We start from the raw sequence: 20,114 nt of genomic DNA, 5'->3' as shown, positions 1-20,114 counted from the left end.
CTCACTCTAGCTCCTTTAGTTCCAGAAACTTTTCATAGTATTGCAATGGGCCCACATTTGGTTCTAGTCCAACAAATGAGATGCCGTGCCAAGTGGTCCGATCAGTTGGCACAAACAGTGAGGGGAGCCCTGGAGAAGGAGGATGCTTGCTCCAATAGAAAATTAATTATGGATACTCCCCATGACTTGAACCCTCTGATCCCCTTCGACCATCTCCTCCAACTCATAAAACCATTACTGGTTCAAGATACTTCTGTTCAACATCGTAGATTCAAAAACATCTCCAAGCCCTGGTTTGATAAAGAATGCAAGCAAGCAAGAAGAGATCTAAAATCAGCGTATCATGCATATAAGAACTCTGAGGGCCTTGATTCTCTGTGTGCACAATACCATCTTTCATGCTCCAAGAAGTTATACAAACAACTGATTGCCACAAAGAAGCGTGAGGCCATGAAAGTGCTGTGGAATAGCATTATACAGTCATCCAAGGAGAAGATCTTGACAGGGTTTTGGAAAGTGATCTCGAGCCACTCCTGCAGAAACATCTCCCCCATTGACTCATTTGTCACCCCCAAGAATTGGGAATCATTTTTTCAAGTGCTGTACTCTGATCCCCACCATTCTGCAGTTCCCCAGATTCATGAGGCCCTTTCAGACCTGCCACCTTGGCCTCCAGTGATGGCTGAAGAAGTTAGATCTTTGATCAGTAAACTCAAGAGAGGCAAAGCTCCAGGCCCTGATTTTATTCCCCCAGATCTATTGAAAGATAATATAGACTGGTGGTCCTCTCTCTTGGCCCCATTGTTTACATATATAGATTTGACAGGGGATTTACCTGAGGCCTGGAGAGAGGCTATCATCACTCCTTTTTTAAAGTCCGGGCAGAAGGATAATCCAGCCAATTATAGGCCAATCAGCCTCTTGAGTATTCTGGGCAAAGTATACGCTAGCCATCTTCTAGAGAAATTGCAGTGCTGGCTGATTCAAGAAAGGTATTTGATAGATGAGCAGGCTGGGTTTAGGGAAGGACAATCCACATTGGGACATAATTTGATTCTATCACATTTGATAGAAAAATACGCAACCAGCAGAACGGTTTCTCTTTATGCAGCCTTTATTGACTTAAAATCTGCTTTTGACTCCATTCCCAAAGGGAAATTATGGGAGAAGTTAAGTGCCACCTCAATTGACAGGAGACTTTTATTCCTGATCCAGGCATTATATACCAACACGTCTATTAGGGTCAGGTGCAAGAAGCAAGGTCTCCTTACTGACCCTATTCCAACTTTAAAAGGAGTCAAGCAAGGCTGCATGCTGGCCCCTTCCCTTTTTGCCATCTTTATTAATGATATGATCAGCAACCTCCATCTAGTCGATACTCATCCCCCCTCCCTGGCAGATAGGCAATTGGTAGCCTTACTCTTTGCAGATGACACAATCTTGCTGTCTAAAACACCAGTAGGCCTTAGAAGGGCATTAGCTCAATTTGGTCTTTATTGTGATCATAACCTCTTAGAGATTAATTATCAGAAAACAAAAGTAATGGCTTTTGGCCCAAAACCCAGGCTAAGGAGATGGAATATAAATGGCCATAGTCTACAACAGGTAACAATTTACAAATATTTGGGGGTCATGATTCAGTCCTCAGGGTCAAAGAAGGCTCACCACGAATATGCTGCCAATTCTGGTCGTAAATTGACCCAGGCCACCATTAGGTTTTTTCTCACGAAAGGGGGGCATTTTATACCAGTTGCATTAAAACTCTACTTGGCCAAAACAATACCCCAACTCACCTATGGAACTATGTTGGGTCCATCCTTATCAAGCTTTGATCCCCTTGAGAAAATTCAGTCCAAATTCTTGAGAGCCATTTTCCACTTTACAACCTGTGTTTCCAATGCAGTACTATGCTTGGAAACTGGCTTGCTAAGGATAGAGGCTAGGGTGAGCCTACTTTCAATCACCACTTGGCTTAATCTCAGCCATTGCCCCACGAATATCACATAGTTGATTTTAAAGGACAGTTATTGTTCCTCTTGGGTTAGAGCCATCCATCAGAAATTGTCTATGCTTGGCTTCTCACCTGAATCTCTCCAGATAGTGGCCCTGGATCAAGACAGGGCCATAGTCAAATAGAGACTACAAGACATAGAGAGACAGAATGATATTGCCAAGGTCCCGGATTATCTAGCTCCTCCTCAAAGGGAGATATGTGTTAGCTCCAGCCCCCTATCTCTCAACACTAACAATAGCATCCCACAGAAGGGCCTTTTCTATGGCCCGTTGTAATATCTTTCCTTCAGCAGTTGTTGAGGGCCGCTTTAGAAAGGTGCCTATGGCTGAGCGGGTTTGTCCTTGTGGTGCAGATAAAGTTGAAACGATTGACCATGTTTTGTTTGGGTGTGGCCTATACCCTGGCATATGAGCCAGGTACATTTATTCTTTGTTGGAGGGATGTCTCGGGTTTTCTGATTTCAAAATCAGAAATACGCTGTTATCAGATTTTAACCCCCAATTCACAATTTTGTGCCAAATTTATGACGGCAGCTAGGAGAATTAGTATTATGTAAAGAAGGGGTCCGGAACGGACTGTTTTTTGAATATTTTCAAGCTTGTATTTTATATTTTCTTAAATGCCTGAGTACTCTGTATACCAACACAAATGCTATTGAAACTGATATAAATACAGAGACCACGCATAAAGTTGCCAAATTTTGTTCCCATGCAATCAAATTGCATTTTATGGTTCTTACAAGTTAATGTTGAGGTGACAGATTGTAATTTTAACCAGTGTATTCTAGTTAATATTTTTTCTGGAGCTGTATAATTTTTAAATTTTTTATTATATGTACTATGTTTATTAAGCTAGAAGATGTTTGACCACTATTGTATTATTTGTCATATCTCATTATTCATACTAGTGTCCTATATTTTATTTTCACATTTATTTTTTAAATATCTTACATTTTACCTATTTAGGTCCATCTTGATTTTTACAATTTTTATGTGGTTGTTATTGGCCTGCATTGTGCTGTGTATTTGGTCATGGACTGTAATAAAGCAAACTAAATGAATATGAACACACACACACACAAAGCAGCCAAAATAAATAGTTTGCAAGCCCAAACTTATGTGATCTCACTGAGGCAATTGCTTTACTCATGGGAGTTGCTGAATTGAACAATCTGATGTATTTCTGCCAACTTCTTCAGACTAACAGGAAAAAGAGCATAGGAGAGAGAGAGGTTTACTCTAGAGGGTGGAGTTTTCCTCCATCCCAGAATCAGGTTCCAGTTAACTTTTTACTACCATATGACTTCTGAAATGAATGCAGGGACTGTGCTGTCTTAATTTCTTACACTTACTGGGAAGAGCCATGTGGCTCTACTGCTCACCCCTCCTGATTCAGTTTTGGGGCCTGCTTAGATTTAAAGGTGCTCACCCATTCCAAAATACAAAGAGTTTTCCTGCTTCTTCTAAACCTACTGAGATCTAAAGGCACATCCTGGTTGTTGGGACGGGGCTTCCCCCCACTGGCCAGCTGGCTGCTGGTGGGGTGGAACTTGCAAAACTGGAAAATCTCCTGCCTGGACCTGGGGACTGGCAAGCCTAGATGAATACTGTATCCTGAAAAGTACACTCATGTACATCAACTCTGTTTTGGGAAATTCCTGGAGATTTGGGGGTGGACCCTGGGGATGGTAGATTTGTGATATATTAATAACCTTTTGATATCATAGTAATGTAAAATATCAGGCTATTTTTCAGTTTCAATTGCTACTGTGTGTGTATATATGTGTTCACATCTGTATGGAGGTTTTCTGTCCTTATAAATTGCACATAAAATAGATTCAGCATATAAAGATTCTATTCTCCATGTGAAAGCTGCACCTGTTGATTTCTTCCTGACATGCATACAGCTTCTGTCCTTTTTTAAAAAAAGTGCTGTTATACAATTAGCCTGCTGTCATTTCTCTTCCAAGGTGCACAGAATATTTCTGAAAATTAAAATTGATTGTCAGAGTATTTGCATGTCTGTCAGTTAAGATCTTTGAAAGAGGTCCTTCTTTGTGCGTATCACCTTTAGAAACAAAGATGAATGGCTACCAGAAATCAGGTCTTTTCAGTGGTAACACCTCTTCTCTGGAACTCTTTCCCACAGAGACTTGCCTGGTGCTTATTTAGATGAAGAAAAGTTGGTTTTTATGCCCCCTTTTCTCAACTCTAAGGAGTCAAAGCAGCTTACAATCACCATTTTTTAGAAGATATTGGAAGAAGATATTGGATTTATATCCCGCCCTCCACTCCGAAGAGTCTCAGAGCGACTCACAATCTCCTTTACCTTCTTCCCCCACAACAGTCACCCTGTGAGGTGGGTGGGGCTGGAGAGGGCTCTCACAGTAGCTGCCCTTTCAAGGACAACCTCTGCCAGAGCTATGGCTGACCCAAGGCCATTCTAGCAGGTGCAAGTGGAGGAGTGGGGAATCAAACCTGGTTCTCCCAGATAAGAGTCCACACACTTAACCACTACATCAAACCGGCTCTCAAGGATTGTTGTTGGAGGAAGAGAGAACAGCATATTTTTATTTATTTATTTACTTTAAATTTATATGCCGCCTACTCCATGCGGACTCTGGGCGGCTCACAGTCATGATACAACGATAACAATACCTTATAATTATAAAATCAAAACACATATAAACAATTTATAATTTAAACTTAAAAATGGTGCTATAAAATTTCCTACGTAGGTGGTCCAGCTGTGAATGGACACATACACAGTAAACACCAAGAGCCATTTCAGAGATTGCACTTCTAGAGTGGGGATGAAACAGAGAAGCTGAATCTTAGACAATGCCTCTCCATACAGTCCGTTTAAAGTAGCTAAGTAAAATAGATGAAGAACCTAAAACACTCACAGGATTGTTGTTGGAGGAAGAAAGAACAGCATATGCCACCCTGGGCTCCATGAAGGAAAGGCCGAATAAGCTCATTCCTACCAATTTGTATGCAGATCAGAAGAATAACAGAGCAGACAAGTCCAATTTAGTTTAACTCTCCTTGACAGTGTCCTTTTATCTTCATGGTCCAAGCAGTAAATTGATACCATCTCAGGGAGACTCAGCCTGGTCTTTCCATATTTCCCAACTGCAGAGTCACGACAAGTATTTGTCAATGTCAATCCAAATTCCTTCCATCTGCCTTGATCTTTTCTTCTTCAACTCCCTTCAATTTAGGCTGTGCTTTCTCTTCTAGTCTTCATTGCCGGCTGCAGCCTCTCGTCTTGCTCGCCCGACTATCCCGACTATTAACACCCATTGTATTTCCTGAAGATTTAGTGCTTTGTGTGTGTGGTGGGATGTTCCAAGCTCACAGGTGGAAAGGGAGCATGGGGAAACAACTCTGATATGTTCTCTCTGGGCAATACTGATATAAGGATCCAGTACTCAATGGGGAGCCAATATAGGTCGTGCAGCACCGGCTGCATTCAGGCCTGTATAGGCCTCAATGCTAATAACCGGGCTGCTGCGTTCTGCACCCGCTGGAGTTTCCAGAGCAGAGTCAATGGCAGCCCCATGTAGAGAAAGTTACAATAGTCTAATCTGGAGGTGACCATTGCATGAATCACTGTGGCTAAATTACAGGGTGCCAGATAGGGGGCCAGCTGCCAGGCCCGCCTCAGATGGAAAAAGGCAGTCCTTGCAGTGGGTGTTGCTGGGATAACTCCCCCCCCCCGAAAGCCACCCTCTGTTCCCAACCATGAAGAAATGAGGTTAGCCACTGTAAGGCTAATCCCTGGATCCCCATGTCAGTGAGGTGGTGGGCCAACACCTCAAGGTCAACTATATCAAATGCTGCTGAGAGGTCTAATGGTATTAGCAGCGCCTATCCACCATGGCCCAGATGCCTCCAGAGATCATCCACCAATGCAACCAACACCATCTGCGTCTCATGGGTGAGGTGAAAGCCGGACTGGAAAGGGTCCAGGATGTCAGTTTCCTTCAAGAAGGCCTGGAGCTGTGTTGCAACTGTTTTCTCCACTACCTTGCCCAGGAAGTGTAAATTCGATACTGGGTGGTAGTTAGTAAGGACCATAGGGTCCAAAGATGTTTTTTTTTCAGGAGAGGGTGGACCACTGCCTCCTTCAGTGCCACTGGGAACACCCCTAATGACAGGGATGTATTAACAATCTCACACAAGGGAGCCCCAGCTTCCTCACCACTGGCTTTAATCAGCCATGATGGGCAAGGATCAAGAGGACAAGTGATCAGTTTCACAGCTACCAGGATCTTGTCAACCTCCTCCTGAGAGAGTGGGCTAAAGTGGTCCAAAGACCCAAAGACAGACAAGGGGCCTCCAGTTCACATATTGTATCAGTCGTGGCTGGGAGGTTGTGGTGGAGTGATGAAATTTTATCTGCAAAATGATTCACAAAAGCCTCACAGCCAAAAGCCAATTCTCTAGCATTTGGAATGCCCTGAGGCAAAGAGGTCAAAGATCGAATTAATTTAAATAATCGGGCTGGGTGCGATTTTGCAAACACAATGGAGGCCGCAGAGTACTCCTTCTTAGCTGCCTTCATGGCCATCTCATAGGTGAGAACAAAGGAGCTGTAGGATGCTCTTGTAGCCTCATCACGAGCTCTTCGCCATGCTCTCTCTAGCCATCTTAGTTCCTGCTTCATTTGTCTCAGCTCCATGGAATACCAAGGAGCTGAGTGATCACGAGGATGAAGAGGGCACTGGGGGCGACCACGTCAATAGCCTTGGAAAGACAGGCATGCCAGTCTTCCACTAGGTCATCTAATGGGCTACCAGGGGGAATCGGATCCCGCAGGGCCTTTTGGAATGCCTTAGGGTCCCTCAGGCTCTGCGGGCGAGCATAAATGTGCTTGCCGCCTAAACAGGGAGGGCCTAGCATGCATAGCCAGACCTTCAAGGCAAAGTTGTCCGACCATGGCACTACATCCGTGGTGATACGGTCCACCATAATCCCTGAGGCAAAGATAAGATCCAGCATGTGTCCTGCTTGGTGTGTAGAAGCCAAAACAAATTGGGAGAGCCCTAACGTTGCCATGAATGACATTAGGTCCTTAGACTGCAAGAAAGTTACGTCCTCCTCATGGACTTTGCGGTCCCCCAGGACTAAAAGCCTGGGATGCCTCAATGCCCAGGTGAACACCGCTTCCATCAGGCCAGGCAAGACATTGGCTGGGGTGTTACACAGACGGTACACCAGCCAAATGGCCAAGCTCTCCTTGGCTTCCCACACTAGTCCCACACATTCAATGCTGGCAATCTTTATATCAAGGGAGTGCCCTGAAGGAATAAGAGTCCTGGATCAGCAATGCCACCCCCCTCCCCCCCGCCCATCTGTTCGAGACTGGTGGAGGACTGAGAAACCTGGAGGGGGTCAGCTGCCACAAGGCAACTGTTTCACCATCCAGCACCCAGGTCTCGGACACGCAAGCCAGGTCTATCTCCTGTTCCACCAGGTAATCCCAGAGAAGTGAGATCTTATTATTGATAGATCTGGCATTGCACAGCAGCAGTATCGGAGAGGGGTGATTGTTCCTATCCCTGCATTTCTCAGGATGGGATGAATGCTGAAACGGGGCCAAGCATATCCATATCTCCGCCTTATGGTTGTACTGTTATTAATTGTTTTTTCTACTGAAAGTTTTATTATGCTTATATATTTAATACTGTTTGAAAAGGTTAAAACATGATACATATTATGAATGAGGGTGTGTGTATATGAGTGATTCTAGAATTTTGTGCTATATGAGAACCTGTACTGCCATGAGAAGAATCTTGTGCCTGTTTAGCACTTATTGAAACTTGATGAGCAGTGGGTGAGTGTTGCATGAAGTATATAAGGAATTTTGGGAGATGTTATGAATGTATCAATATTGTTTGGTTATAAATGTAATGTATTGTTGTAGTTCCAAGAAAGAAGGCAACCCGACTAAGAGTATTATTGAAACATGCGTTGTATCAATGTCCTGGGGTGCACGTAGTCAATATTTGCCGTTCTATCAATTGGAAGAGGAATCTTCATACAGCAAGTCAACCTCCGACAGAGTCAAGCAAACAAGGAACACAGCATAGGAGGACTATTGTTTATTAATCTATTATTTCTTCTGTTGGGAAGAATTGAGTAAACCAATGTGTTTAATAATTGTTGAATAATTTTAAAAAATCTTACAAAAACAATTATATATGTTTTTGCATAAGAGCTTTCCTAGCGGTAAAAATGCATGGATGTTGCTTTAAATAGACATGGTTACATTGTGTTAGTGCTTGCCAAATCCGTTACTGTGTTTCATCCAGTGTCTGAGTAACTCAGAAAGAACATGAGGAGATTTTGAAATGCAAACATTTCTATTGTTACCATTGGTAAATCTGATATTACAAGAAATGAACAAGAAGTACAAGATTCAAGATTATTGCTTTGGATTAACGGTGACAGACATTGGAAGAAGTTCCTATCAATGTTCTCTGTGGAGAAATGCCTTGCCTCCCGGAGAGGTGCCAAGCAGGAAAAAAGCCCATACAGAAAAAAGTCCACATGGAAAGAAGCCCACATGTTAAAATCAGCCTATGGCATTTCAGAAGCACCTGGGCTACCTCTTAAGAGATGTTAATGGATGTGACACAAGAGACAACAAGATAATTCAGTTCATCTCCCTCCTGCAGGCAGGAAACAGAGTGGGGAAGATGCTGGGCTAGACCAGCTCCAGAGACTATTTTTTTTTATTTATTTATTTGTGATTTATATCCCGCCCCTCCCACTAGGTGGCTCAGGGCGGCTTACAACATGTAAAATCTAACATAAAAATATAAATTATGGATAAAAATTAGTCATTCACAATTTACCCACTAAAAATCTAAAAATCTAACCAATCACATAGTTATATTTAAAACATTCAAGACATACGGTGGTCTTACATCTCCACTCAGTTTCAGTTTCAGTGTTGGCTAGTTGTAGGCCAGCCAGAAGAGGACTGTCTTACAGGCCCTGCGGAATTGCACAAGGTCCCGCAGGGCCCTTACCTCTTCCGGCAGCTGGTTCCACCAGAACGGGGCCATTACAGAGAAGGCCCTGTCCCTTGTGGTTTTCAGCTGGGCTTCCTTTGGCCCGGGGACAACCAGGAGATTTTGAGTTCCCGATCTCAGTACTCTCTAGGGCACGTGTGGGGAGAGATGGTCCTTCAGGTAGGCAGGTCCTAGGCCATATAGGGCTTTAAAGGTGATGACCAGCACCTTGTACCGAACTCGGTGAGATATTGGCAGCCAGTGCAGAGCCCGGAGCCCCGGCTGAATGTGCTCCCATCTTGGGAGCCCCAATAACAGCCAGGCAGTGGCGTTCTGCACTAGCTGCAATTTCCGGGTTCGGCACAGGGGCAGCCCCATGTAGAGGGCATTGCAGTAGTCCAACCTCGAGGTGACCGTTGCATGGATCACCGTTGCTAGGTCACCGCGCTCCAGGAAGGGAGCCAACTGCCTTGCTCGCCTAAGATGGAAAAATGCGGACTTGGCAGTGGCTGCTATCTGGGCCTCCATCATTAATGAAGGCTCCAGTAGTACCCCCAGGCTCCTGACCCTATGCGCCGCAATCAGCTCCAGAGACTATTTTTTTAATTTATTTATTAACCAGCTCCAGAGACTATTTTATTTATTTATTTATTTGTGATTTATTTGTGATTTATATTTGTGATTGCAATCAGCGACGCACTGTCAAAAACCGGTAGGGGTATTTCCTGTCCCAGACCCCGGTGGCCCAAGCAAAGGACCTCTGTCTTCGCCGGATTTAGCCTCAGCCCACTCAGCCTGAGCCACCTAGCCACAGCCTGTAACGCCCGGTCCAGATTTTGTGTAACGCAGACCGGCCGGTCGTCCATAAGCAGATAGAGCTGGGTGTCATCAGCATACTGGTGACAACCCAGCCCGTACTTTCGGGCAATCTGGGCGAGGGGACGCATATAGATGTTAAATAACATTGGGGAGAGAACCGCACCCTGGGGCACTCCGCAATCAAGCGTGTGCCTCTGGAACAGCTCGTCCCCGATGGCGACCCTCTGTCCCCGACCTTCAAGGAAAGAGGAAAGCCACTGCAAGGCCAACCCCTGAATCCCTGCGTCGGCGAGGTGGCGAGCCAGTAGCCGATGGTCGACCGTATCAAATGCTGCCGATAGGTCCAACAGCATCAGCACCGCCGAGCCGCCCCGATCCAGATGCCATTGCAGGTCATCTACTAGGGCAACCAGCACCGTCTCTGTCCCATGGCCCGGGCGGAAGCCGGACTGAAGGGAATCAAGGATGGAAGCATCATCCAGGAAGGTCTGTAGCTGCCTCGCCACTGCCCTCTCGATGAGTTTGCCCAAAAAGGGCAAATTTGAAACCGGCCGATAGTGTGTCAATTGGGCCGGATCTAATGATGTTTTTTTTCAAGAGGGAATGACCCAGCAATTTCTCAGAAGGCACGGAGGCAGGGCCGGCTCACCTACTAGGCAAACTAGGTGCTTGCCTAGGGCTCTGGGAGGGGCGCTGAATTAGGCTCCCCCTCTAATGCCCATGACAAACACCTAGTTTGCCTGCCTGCCTGCCTTTCTCTCCCCCGCCACCACCGCCCCTTTCCTTCCCTTCCATCCTTTCCTTTCCGCCCCCTCCATGCGATCAGAGCATGCTGTGCCGAGGCTTAGCCCTGCCAGCTTTGATGCGGACAGCATCTTATCCTTCTTTGAAGACTGCACTGGAAGAAGCTTTGCTCCCCTTCCCTTCTGGTTCCAGAAAGGAGGCAGGAAAAGCTTCCTCCAGTGCGTTCTTCAAAGAAGGATAAGAGGCTGGCCGTGTCGAAGCCAGTAGGGCCAGGCTGAATTGCGCCACGCTCTGGGGGGGCTAGTTTGTCTGCCTGCCTGCCTCTCCCCCCACCACCGCCACTCTTTCCCACAAGTAGCCCTGCGCCTGCCACCTAGTTGCAAGTAGCCCTGCGCCTGCTGCCTACTCGTGGGGCTATCCATGAGTAGGTGACAGGTGCGGGGTACTCACGAGTAGGTGGCAGGTCTGGTGACTCAGGGCAGGGGTGGAGCTGTGCTGTCTAGGGTGCCAGAAGTTCCATTTTGTCCATCACATTTTTCAATGTCTATGTGAAACCACTGGGAGAGGTCATCCCGAGATTTGGGCCGAGTTGCCACCAGTATGCAGAAGACACTCAACTCTCCCAGCAGATCCCAAGAAAGTTGTGGAAACGATGAACAGGTGCCTGGAAACAGTTTTAGAATGGATGATGGCTAACAAGCTGAAATGTATCCCTAATAAATCATACAATCATAGAATCATAGAGTTGGAAGGGACCGCTAGGGTAATCTAGGCCAGCCCTCCTGCACAATGCAGGAAACTCACAAGCACCTCCCCCCTAAATTCACAGAATCTTCATTGCTGTCAGATGGCCATCTCTCGGCATGACTTCGAGAACGAAGATTTAAGAAGGGTGCAGTAGTCCACATCTGCTGCAGGCTCGCTGGTGGCTGACAAGTCCAATGCGGGACAGGCAGATCCGGCCACAGTGGCTGCAGGGAAAAGTCTGATTTGGGGTTGGTGCTGTAGCAGTGCGATTCTTCCTCAATCTCCTTTTGTCCTCAAGACCAGCTATGCGTGCGTTCTCAAAGGAAGAGACAGCCTGGTGGATGGTATGCCTCCATGCTTTGCGATCTGAGGCTAGGTCAGACCACTGGTGGTGGCTGATGTGACAGGTGCCAAGGGATTTCTTCAAGGAGTCCTTGTACCTCTTCTTTGGTGCCCCTCTATTTCGGTGGCCGGTGGAAAGTTCGCCATACAGAGCAATCTTGGGAAAGCGGTGGTTTTCCATCCTAGAAATATGCCCTGCCCAGCGCAGCTGCGTCTTCAAAAGCAGTGCCTCGATGCTTGTAACCTCCACCCTCTTGAGGACTTCAGTGTTGGTCACAAAGTCACTCCAGTGGATGTTGAGGATGGTGCGAAGGCAGCGCTGATGAAAGCGCTCAAGGAGTCGCAGGTGATGACGGTATAAAACCCACGATTCGGAGCCGTAGATGAGGGTTGTCATCACAACCGCTTTGTAAACATTGATCTTTGTGCCTTTTTTCAGATGCTTGTTGCTCCACACTCTTTTGTGCAGTCGGCCAAATGCACGGTTTGCCTTTGCCAGCCTGTTGTCAATCTCCTTGTCGATCTTGGCATCTGAGGAGATGATGCACCCCAGGTAGCTGAACTGCTGGACTGTCTTCAGAACTGATTCACCCACAGTGATGTAGGGAGGGTGATAATCTTCCTGGGGTGCAGGCTGGTGGAGAACTTCTGTCTTCTTCAGACTAACTTCTAGGCCGAATAGCTTGGCAGCCTCTGCAAAGCAGGACGTCATATGCTGCAGAGCTGATACCGAGTGGGAGACGAGTGCAGCATCATCAGCAAACAGTAGCTCTTGGATAAGTTTTTCCATTGTCTTGGAGTGAGCCTTTAGTCCCCTCAGGTTGAACAGGCTGCCATCGGTGCGATAGCGGATGTAGATACCATCGTCATCATCTAGATCTACTGCGGCTCTTTGAAGCATCATGCTAAAGAAGATCGTAAAGAGAGTTGGCGCGAGAACGCAGCCTTGCTTTACACCTGTGCTTATTGGGAAGGGCTCCGAGAGGTCATTGCAATATCTGACTTGGCCTCACTGGTCTTCATGTAGCTGGATGATCATGCTGAGGAACCTTGGGGGACATCCTAAACGTTCCAAGATTTGCCACAGGCCTTTTCTGCTAATGGTATCAAAAGCTTTGGTAAGGTCGACAAAAGTCACATATAGACCCTTGTTCTGTTCCCTGCATTTCTCTTGGAGCTGCCTGAGAACAAATACCATGTCGGTGGTGCTCCTGTTAGCTCTGAAGCCGCACTGGCTCTCTGGGAGGAGTTCTTCTGCAATGGTGGGCACCAATATGTTCAGGAGTATTCTGGCAAGGATTTTGCCTGCAATGGAGAGCAGGGTTATCCCCCGGTAGTTGGAGCAGTCTGACTTTTCCCCTTTGTTCTTGTGTAGAGTGATGATGATTGCATCACGAAAGTCCTGTGGTAGTTTGCCTTGTTCCCAGCAGGTGACAAGTACTTTGTGAAGTGTGCTATGTAGTACTGTGCCCCCATGCTTCCAGATCTCTGGAGGGATTCCATCAACTCCCGCTGCCTTGCCACTTTTCAGTTGCTTGATGGCTTTAACAGTCTCTTCTAGGGTGGGGATCTCATCCAACTCTGTTTTCACTGGTTGAAGTGGGGTGAGGTGGATTGCTGAATCTTGAACTATGCGGTTGGCACTGAAGAGAACCTGAAAATACTCCGACCACCGGTTCAGTATGGATGCCTTGTCTGTGAGGAGCACTTGGCCGTCTGCACTATGCAAGGGACTCTGAGCCTGATATGATGGGCCATATACTGCCTTCAGGGCTTTGTAGAACCCTCTTAAATCACCAGTGTCTGCACACAGCTGGGTTCTCTCTGCAAGCTTGGTCCACCACTCGTTCTGAATGTCTCGAAGTTTGCGCTGGAGGTTGCTACATGCAGCGCGAAAGATTGCTTTTTTCCCGGGACAGGAGGGCTGAGCAAGATGTGCTTGGTAGGCAGATCTCTTTTTCACTAGTAATTCTTGGATCTCTTGATTGTTCTCGTCAAACCAGTCCTTGTTCTTCCTTGTGGAGAACCCGAGGACTTCTTCAGAGATCAACAGGATGGTAGTTTTTAGGTGTTCCCAGAGTGCTTCTGGGGGGCAACTGTGGTCCTCAATTCTTGACTGGAGTTCTGCCTGGAAGACAGCTTTAACTTTGGCTGACTGAAGGCTGCCAACCTGAAGCTTCCTCCAAGGGATACCTCCTCTCCTGGGTGTGGGTTTAAAGTGAAGATGGAGATTGTAGCGTACAAGACGATGATCCGTATGACATTCCGCACTGGGCATTACTCGGGTGTGTAAGACATCTCGAAGGTCTCTCTGGCGCACCAGAACATAGTCAATAAGGTGCCAATGCTTGGACCGTGGGTGCATCCAGGTTGTCTTCAGGCTGTTCTTCTGCTGAAAGATAGTGTTGGTGATGGTGAGCTGGTGCTCCGTGCAGAATTCTAGCAGGAGGCGCCCGTTATCATTGCACTTGCCAATGCCGTGTTTGCCAAGTACTCCTTTCCAGGCTTCCAAGTCTTTAGCTACTCTGGCATTGAAGTTGCCAAGGATAATCACCTTATCCTCTGTAGGGGTCTTCCGCACGAGGTTGAGTAGATCAGCATAGAACTTGTTCTTTTCTGCAGGATCTGCTTGAAGGGTTGGGGCATACACACTGAAGAGTGTTGCATGCTGCTTGTTTTGAAGTGGGAGGCACATGGACATGATGCGATCTAAGTGACCTGTTGGCAGATTTTTGAGTTTGGAGGCAATGGAGTTCCTGACCATGAAGCCAACGCCAGACAGGCGGCTCTCAGCCTTTGACTTACTCGACCAGTAGAGGGTATAGCCAGCACCATGTTCTTGAAGACTACCTTCCTCAGGGAAACGGACCTCACTGAGAGCTGCTATGTCAATATTCAACCTGAGAAGTTCGTGGGCAACTAGAACAGAGCGTCATTCAGGGCGACCACTGTCTACTGTGTCAAGCATGGTTCTGATGTTCCAACACGCAAGCTTTAGTTTTTGCACACTTTGTGAGGCAGGCGCATGCCTTTTCTTTGTTGTTATTTTTTGACCGCAAGTAAGGATGCCCGTTGACCGCGGCTAGCCAACTGGGGTGGGGGAGATGAGCTTTGTTTAGGCCACCTTTTCTAGGCCCCTCTCCGTGTGGAGCAAGCAGGGCTGTCCCTAGATAAGGCTGCTTGGTCATTCAGGGTGCTGCCGAAAGATGCTTTCGTCTCCGGGTCAGCATCAGGCGACCAATACCCTGAACCGCCTACATGCAGGATCGGGACTGCGGCTTCCAGTGGCATCTTCCACCTGCCGTTTCGCCCCTTGCCCATGTGGATGTGGATATGCCCTTCAGGCCTGTGCAGAGGAATTTTTAGGTGAAGCACAGTGTGCGCAGTACTGGCTCCACCCTTTCACCTTGGGGTCATCTGCCATGGCCCAGGAAGCCGGGACGCCGGCAGCGAGTCCTCCAGGTGGTAGGTGTTACATTAACGAGCTCTATCTGCCCGGATTTGATGTTAGAGTTTTCCTTCTCTTGGCTGGCGAGGTTGGTGAGCCCAGCCTGCCCATCTGGTTATACCGCCGGACATTCGGTCGCACCATGACGTGGCAAACTCTGTGAGAAAGGGGGGGGGACCAGCGGGAAGGTGTTGCCATGGATGCAGTAATGCAGGAGAGGCCATTGCAGTGACCATCTGCCAGGCATAGCCGGACAGTGACCACGCGGAGTTCACTACACTGGGAAAGGAGAGGCTATGTATTGCGCATACACTTTTTCTGGGGGGGGGCAGGATACCCAAGAGGGAGCCCACCCCTCCCCCCCCCCACAAAAGATACACAAGAGGGAGCCCCCCCCTCCCCCCCACAAAGGTCCTAGATGGACATTAAACAAATTGTTACTAACAAATCCTGTCATTTCAGAAGAAACAGAGCAGCATATCTAGCCTCTGTTTAAAAACCTCCAAGGAAGGAGAGCCCACCACCTCCCGAGGAAGCCTGTTCCATTGAGGAATTGCTCTGTCAGGAAGTTCTTCCTGATGTTGAGTTGGAAACTCTTTTGATTTAATTTCAACCCATTGGTTCTGGTCCTACCTTCCAGGGCCACAGAAAATAATTCCATACCATTCTCTATATGACAGCCCTTCAAGTACTTGAAGATGATGATCATATCACCTCTCAGGTGGGTTATCTTCTGTTCTGGATGTGGTTGCACTCTCCCTAAGGGAGCAGGTTTACACCTCCTGAATATAAGCCTTGTTGGATAAATAGGTAGCAGCAGGGCATTTTTTGTAGCAGTAACTCCTTTGCATTTTAGGCCACACACCCCTGATGTAGCCAATCCTCCAAGAACTTGCAGTAGGCCCTGTAATAAGAGCCCTGTAAGCTCTTGGAGGATTGGCTACATCAGGGGTGTGTGGCCTAATATGCAAAGGAGTTCCTGCTAAAAAAAAAAGCCCTGGATAGCAAGTGGACAGGGGTCCATTTCATCAACTTTGGCCAGTGAGCCAGCTGTGTCCCTTTTGGGGCATAAAAAATTCTGCTACCATGGTGCATGAAGAATAAGAGAAGAGATTGGATTTATACCCCTCCCTGCACATGCAGTTTCAGAGCAATTTATAATCTCCTTTCCTTCCGCTCCCCACAACAGACACTTTGTGAGGTAGGTGAGGCTGAGAGAGCTCTTTTGAGAACTGCTCTTGAGAAAACAGCTCTGAGAGAACTGTGACTGACTCAAGGTCACCAAGCAGCTGCATGTGGAAGAATGGGGAATCAAACCTTGTTCTCCATATTAGAGTCCACTGCTTTTAACCACTACACCAAACTGGCATGCCTTGGTAACATCTATATTGGATCACTGCAATGTACTCCATGTTTTGCTCAACCTGTTTTGTATAACATCTTTATAATTGATTTGGATGAAGGAACAGAAGGAATGCTTATTAAATTTGCAGATGATACTAAATTGGGAGGCAAACACAGAAGAAGACAGAAACAGGATACAGGATGACCTTGACAGGCTGGAAAACTGGGCTAAAACCAATAAAATGAATTTTAACGGGGATAAATGTAAAGTTCTGCATTTAGGTAGGAAAAATCCAATGCATAGTTATAGGATGGAGGAGACTTGTCTTAGTAGTAGTATGTGCGAAAAGGATCTAGGGGTGTTAGTGGATCATACGCTGAACCTGACTCAACAGTGTGATGTGATGGCTAAAAAGGCAAATGCAATTTTGGGCTATATCAACAGAAGTATAGACCGCTTTTGCACACAGCTCACCTCGCAGTCACAATCCTGTTCCCTCCGCAGCGTCTGGTCAGATTTCCCACAATCTGTGCCGAAGTTACAGGAAGTGCCGCAGCTTTTGCATAGCAAATGTAAACCACTAAAACCCAGTTTACGTTTGCTATGCAAAAGCTGCGGCACTTCCTGCGGAGGGAACAGGATTGTGACTGCGAGGTGAGCTGTGTGCGAAAATGGTCATAGTGTCCAGATCACGTGAAGTGATGGTATCGTTTTACTCTGCTCTGGTAAGATCTCACCTGGAGTATTGTGTTCAGTTTTGGTCACCACATTTTAAGAAGGATATAGACAAGCTGGAACGGGTACAAAGGAGGGCAACAATGATGGTGAGATGTCTGGAGACCAAGTCCTATGAAGAAAGGTTGAAGGAGCTGGGCATGTTTAGCCTGGAGAGGAGGTGGCTGAGAGGTGATATTATATCTCTGCTACCTAATCTTAAATAGGAACACACATGGCCTGGGCCAACATGGTCTGGCCCGACAAAAATCTCATTTATGTCAGATCAGGCTCTCATAACAAATGAGTTCAATACCCCTGACTAGATTATTGAAATGCTGGGAAATGAAATTAGGAAGAGCCCAAGGACATCTTCCAGGAGGAATAGCAATAGTGTTCAAACACCACTGCTCTTTGGAAAGCAGAAGCGCTGAAAATGGTGCCTCCCAATCTAGAAAAGAACCACTTCTTTCCATATATTTCTGTGCATCAACTATAGTTATCAAACAGCCACCTGTCAGCTATTCCTTTTCTATCATGGATCCAAGCTCTGTGGAATGGGCTCTCTAAACTGCAAGGCCTGTTTGTTTGCCGGGGCTTTTGAGGGGGTCTGAACGACAGTCATCTTTTAAGAGGGCAGGAGAGATTTGTATTTGCTGTTTCAGTTTTGGTTTTAACTGAAAAATCCACCTTGAAGAACAAAGAAAGGTGTGATATAAATGTTTTAAAAGTGAATATATAAATCAAAAGCAGAGCAGAAAGATAACATGATTAATAATATCAAAAACCACTGAAAGATCCAGAAACTATCAGAGTCAAACTCACCTCATCTCTCAATCTCAGTACAGGATGTCAACCATGGTAAAACCCCTACTGTAAAACAACTGTACCCTGTCATAGCAAGGATGTTTGTAAATATGTGACATCCCCATGTGTATAAGTGTAATTTCACAACAACAACAAAAAAGGTTTTTTACATTAGGGAAAAGAACCTATATATGTAACTAGTTGATGGATTTTATGCAGTTTTCAATAGTTTAATATAGTTTTTAATAGTTGATTAAATATTCTGTAATTCTATATAATTTTAACTTTTTTTGGAAATGATCTTGATATTTCTACATACAAGATTTTTCTTTTTTATTCCAACCTCTTTGGTTACCTGTCAATCACAGCAACCAAAACAATGTCAGTTTCAAACATGACCTGAAATTTGATCCATACAACTAGCTTCATTCAGAATTGCCTTGAATAGTCTGCTGGATCATTTTACTCCACATAGCCAAATTTTAGATTGGCCTTTCATTGCTCAGGTCAACAGTAGCTAACAGTGGGATTTTTCTTTTTCTTTTTTTTGTAATAATACTTCAAATCAGCCAACAAATATGCACTTCAGAATAACTGCTCAACAGACAAAGTGGTATATGAGTACTCAAAAAAAGATTATAAAGATTATAATGCTGAGGGAGGTTATTTAGGTAAAATCAATGCCACTGATTATTGCCACTAAAATGGTATATGGAAAAGAGATTTCATAAGCTAATTTCTATTATGATACACTTATCTATCTTTTACTTCCTCCATCTTCCTGTAACAGAGACCAAATTCCCACTAGCCTTATCTCACTCTCCTCTTCTCCACGGGGCTTCCATTGGATTTCACACTATCTGCCCTGGGGCTGCAACTAGCTTAGCCTTTTTCGTGCAGCAAGCAGAAACTGGTTTTTTGAGGATCTTGTCTGCTGCAAGAAAGAGGCGGAGTGAATTGCAACCTCAGGTCAGCTTGTGTGAAATCCAACAGAAGCCCCGCTGAGAAAAGAGAATGAGAGTGAAGTAAGGCTAGTGGGAAATCGGTAAGAGGCAATAGAACCAGAAATCTAAAAATGTTATAGTTTAAGAATACTATTAAAGAGGGGAGATCTGATCTGACACTCAATCCCTGAGTGAGGAAGAACAAAACCGACCAATGCCAGGTTTTTTTTTTTAAGATAGTCTATGGTTTAAGACACTTCCGCAGGGTTGGTGCTAAGGGTTCTGCTGCTCAAGGCAGACCACTGTGCTGCGCCCCCCTCAGCTCCTTTGGGACATGAAATTGCACCCGCACAAAGTGCGTGTGCAGCATGATGATGTCACCAAAAGTGCATTGCAGGAAGCCTGATTGGGGGAAGGGAGAGCCGACCTATGTGTGCCACGTTCCTCACAAGGAGCGCTGTATGCAAGCCCCGGCCCTGCTCAAGCTTCTTGCATTGCAGAAAGCCTGATCAGGGGCAGGGAGAGCCGACCCTTGAGTGCCGCGCTCCTCACGAGGAGCGCAGTATGCAAGCCCCAGGCCCAGCTCATCAGGGGAGAGAGGGGGTGCCAAACAGCGTCCCCAGGCGGAGTGGCGCCCTATGCAGCTGCCTACCCTGCTTACTCCCATGCACTTCAGGCAGCACATTTGAAATATCATGGATAAGTCTAATAAATTTCTTTTGAACCCAGGCTGCAACATGATACCCTATTTACATTCTTCAAACCAGGGTTTGATTTGAACAACCGTATTTTTCACACCATAAGGCGCTCCAGAGGATAGGACGCACCTTCCTCCTGGGGGGCGATCCGCTGCCTCTTCCTCCGATCCGGTGCTTCCCCCGCGCCTGCCTGCCTGGCTCCATCTTCTTCAGACAAGTGCTGGGATCGCTCCACGTGGCCCCACCGCAAACCCAGCGCTTCGCAAGCGCCGGCTGCGGAGGGGGCAGCGTGCTTCCTCCTTGCCTGTGTGCCTGGCTTCAGCTGTGATGTTTAAAGCAAGCGCTGGGATCGGAGGGGGGAGGGAGCGATCCCAGCGCTTGCTTTAAACATCATAGTTGAAGCTAGGCACACAGGCAAGGAGGAAACACCCACCCCCTCCACAAACCCAGCGCTTTGCGAGCACCGGC

This window comes from Heteronotia binoei, chromosome 2 (assembly GCF_032191835.1).
Source record: "Heteronotia binoei isolate CCM8104 ecotype False Entrance Well chromosome 2, APGP_CSIRO_Hbin_v1, whole genome shotgun sequence".
NCBI lineage: Eukaryota > Metazoa > Chordata > Lepidosauria > Squamata > Gekkonidae > Heteronotia > Heteronotia binoei.
This window is presented reverse-complemented; position numbering follows the sequence as displayed.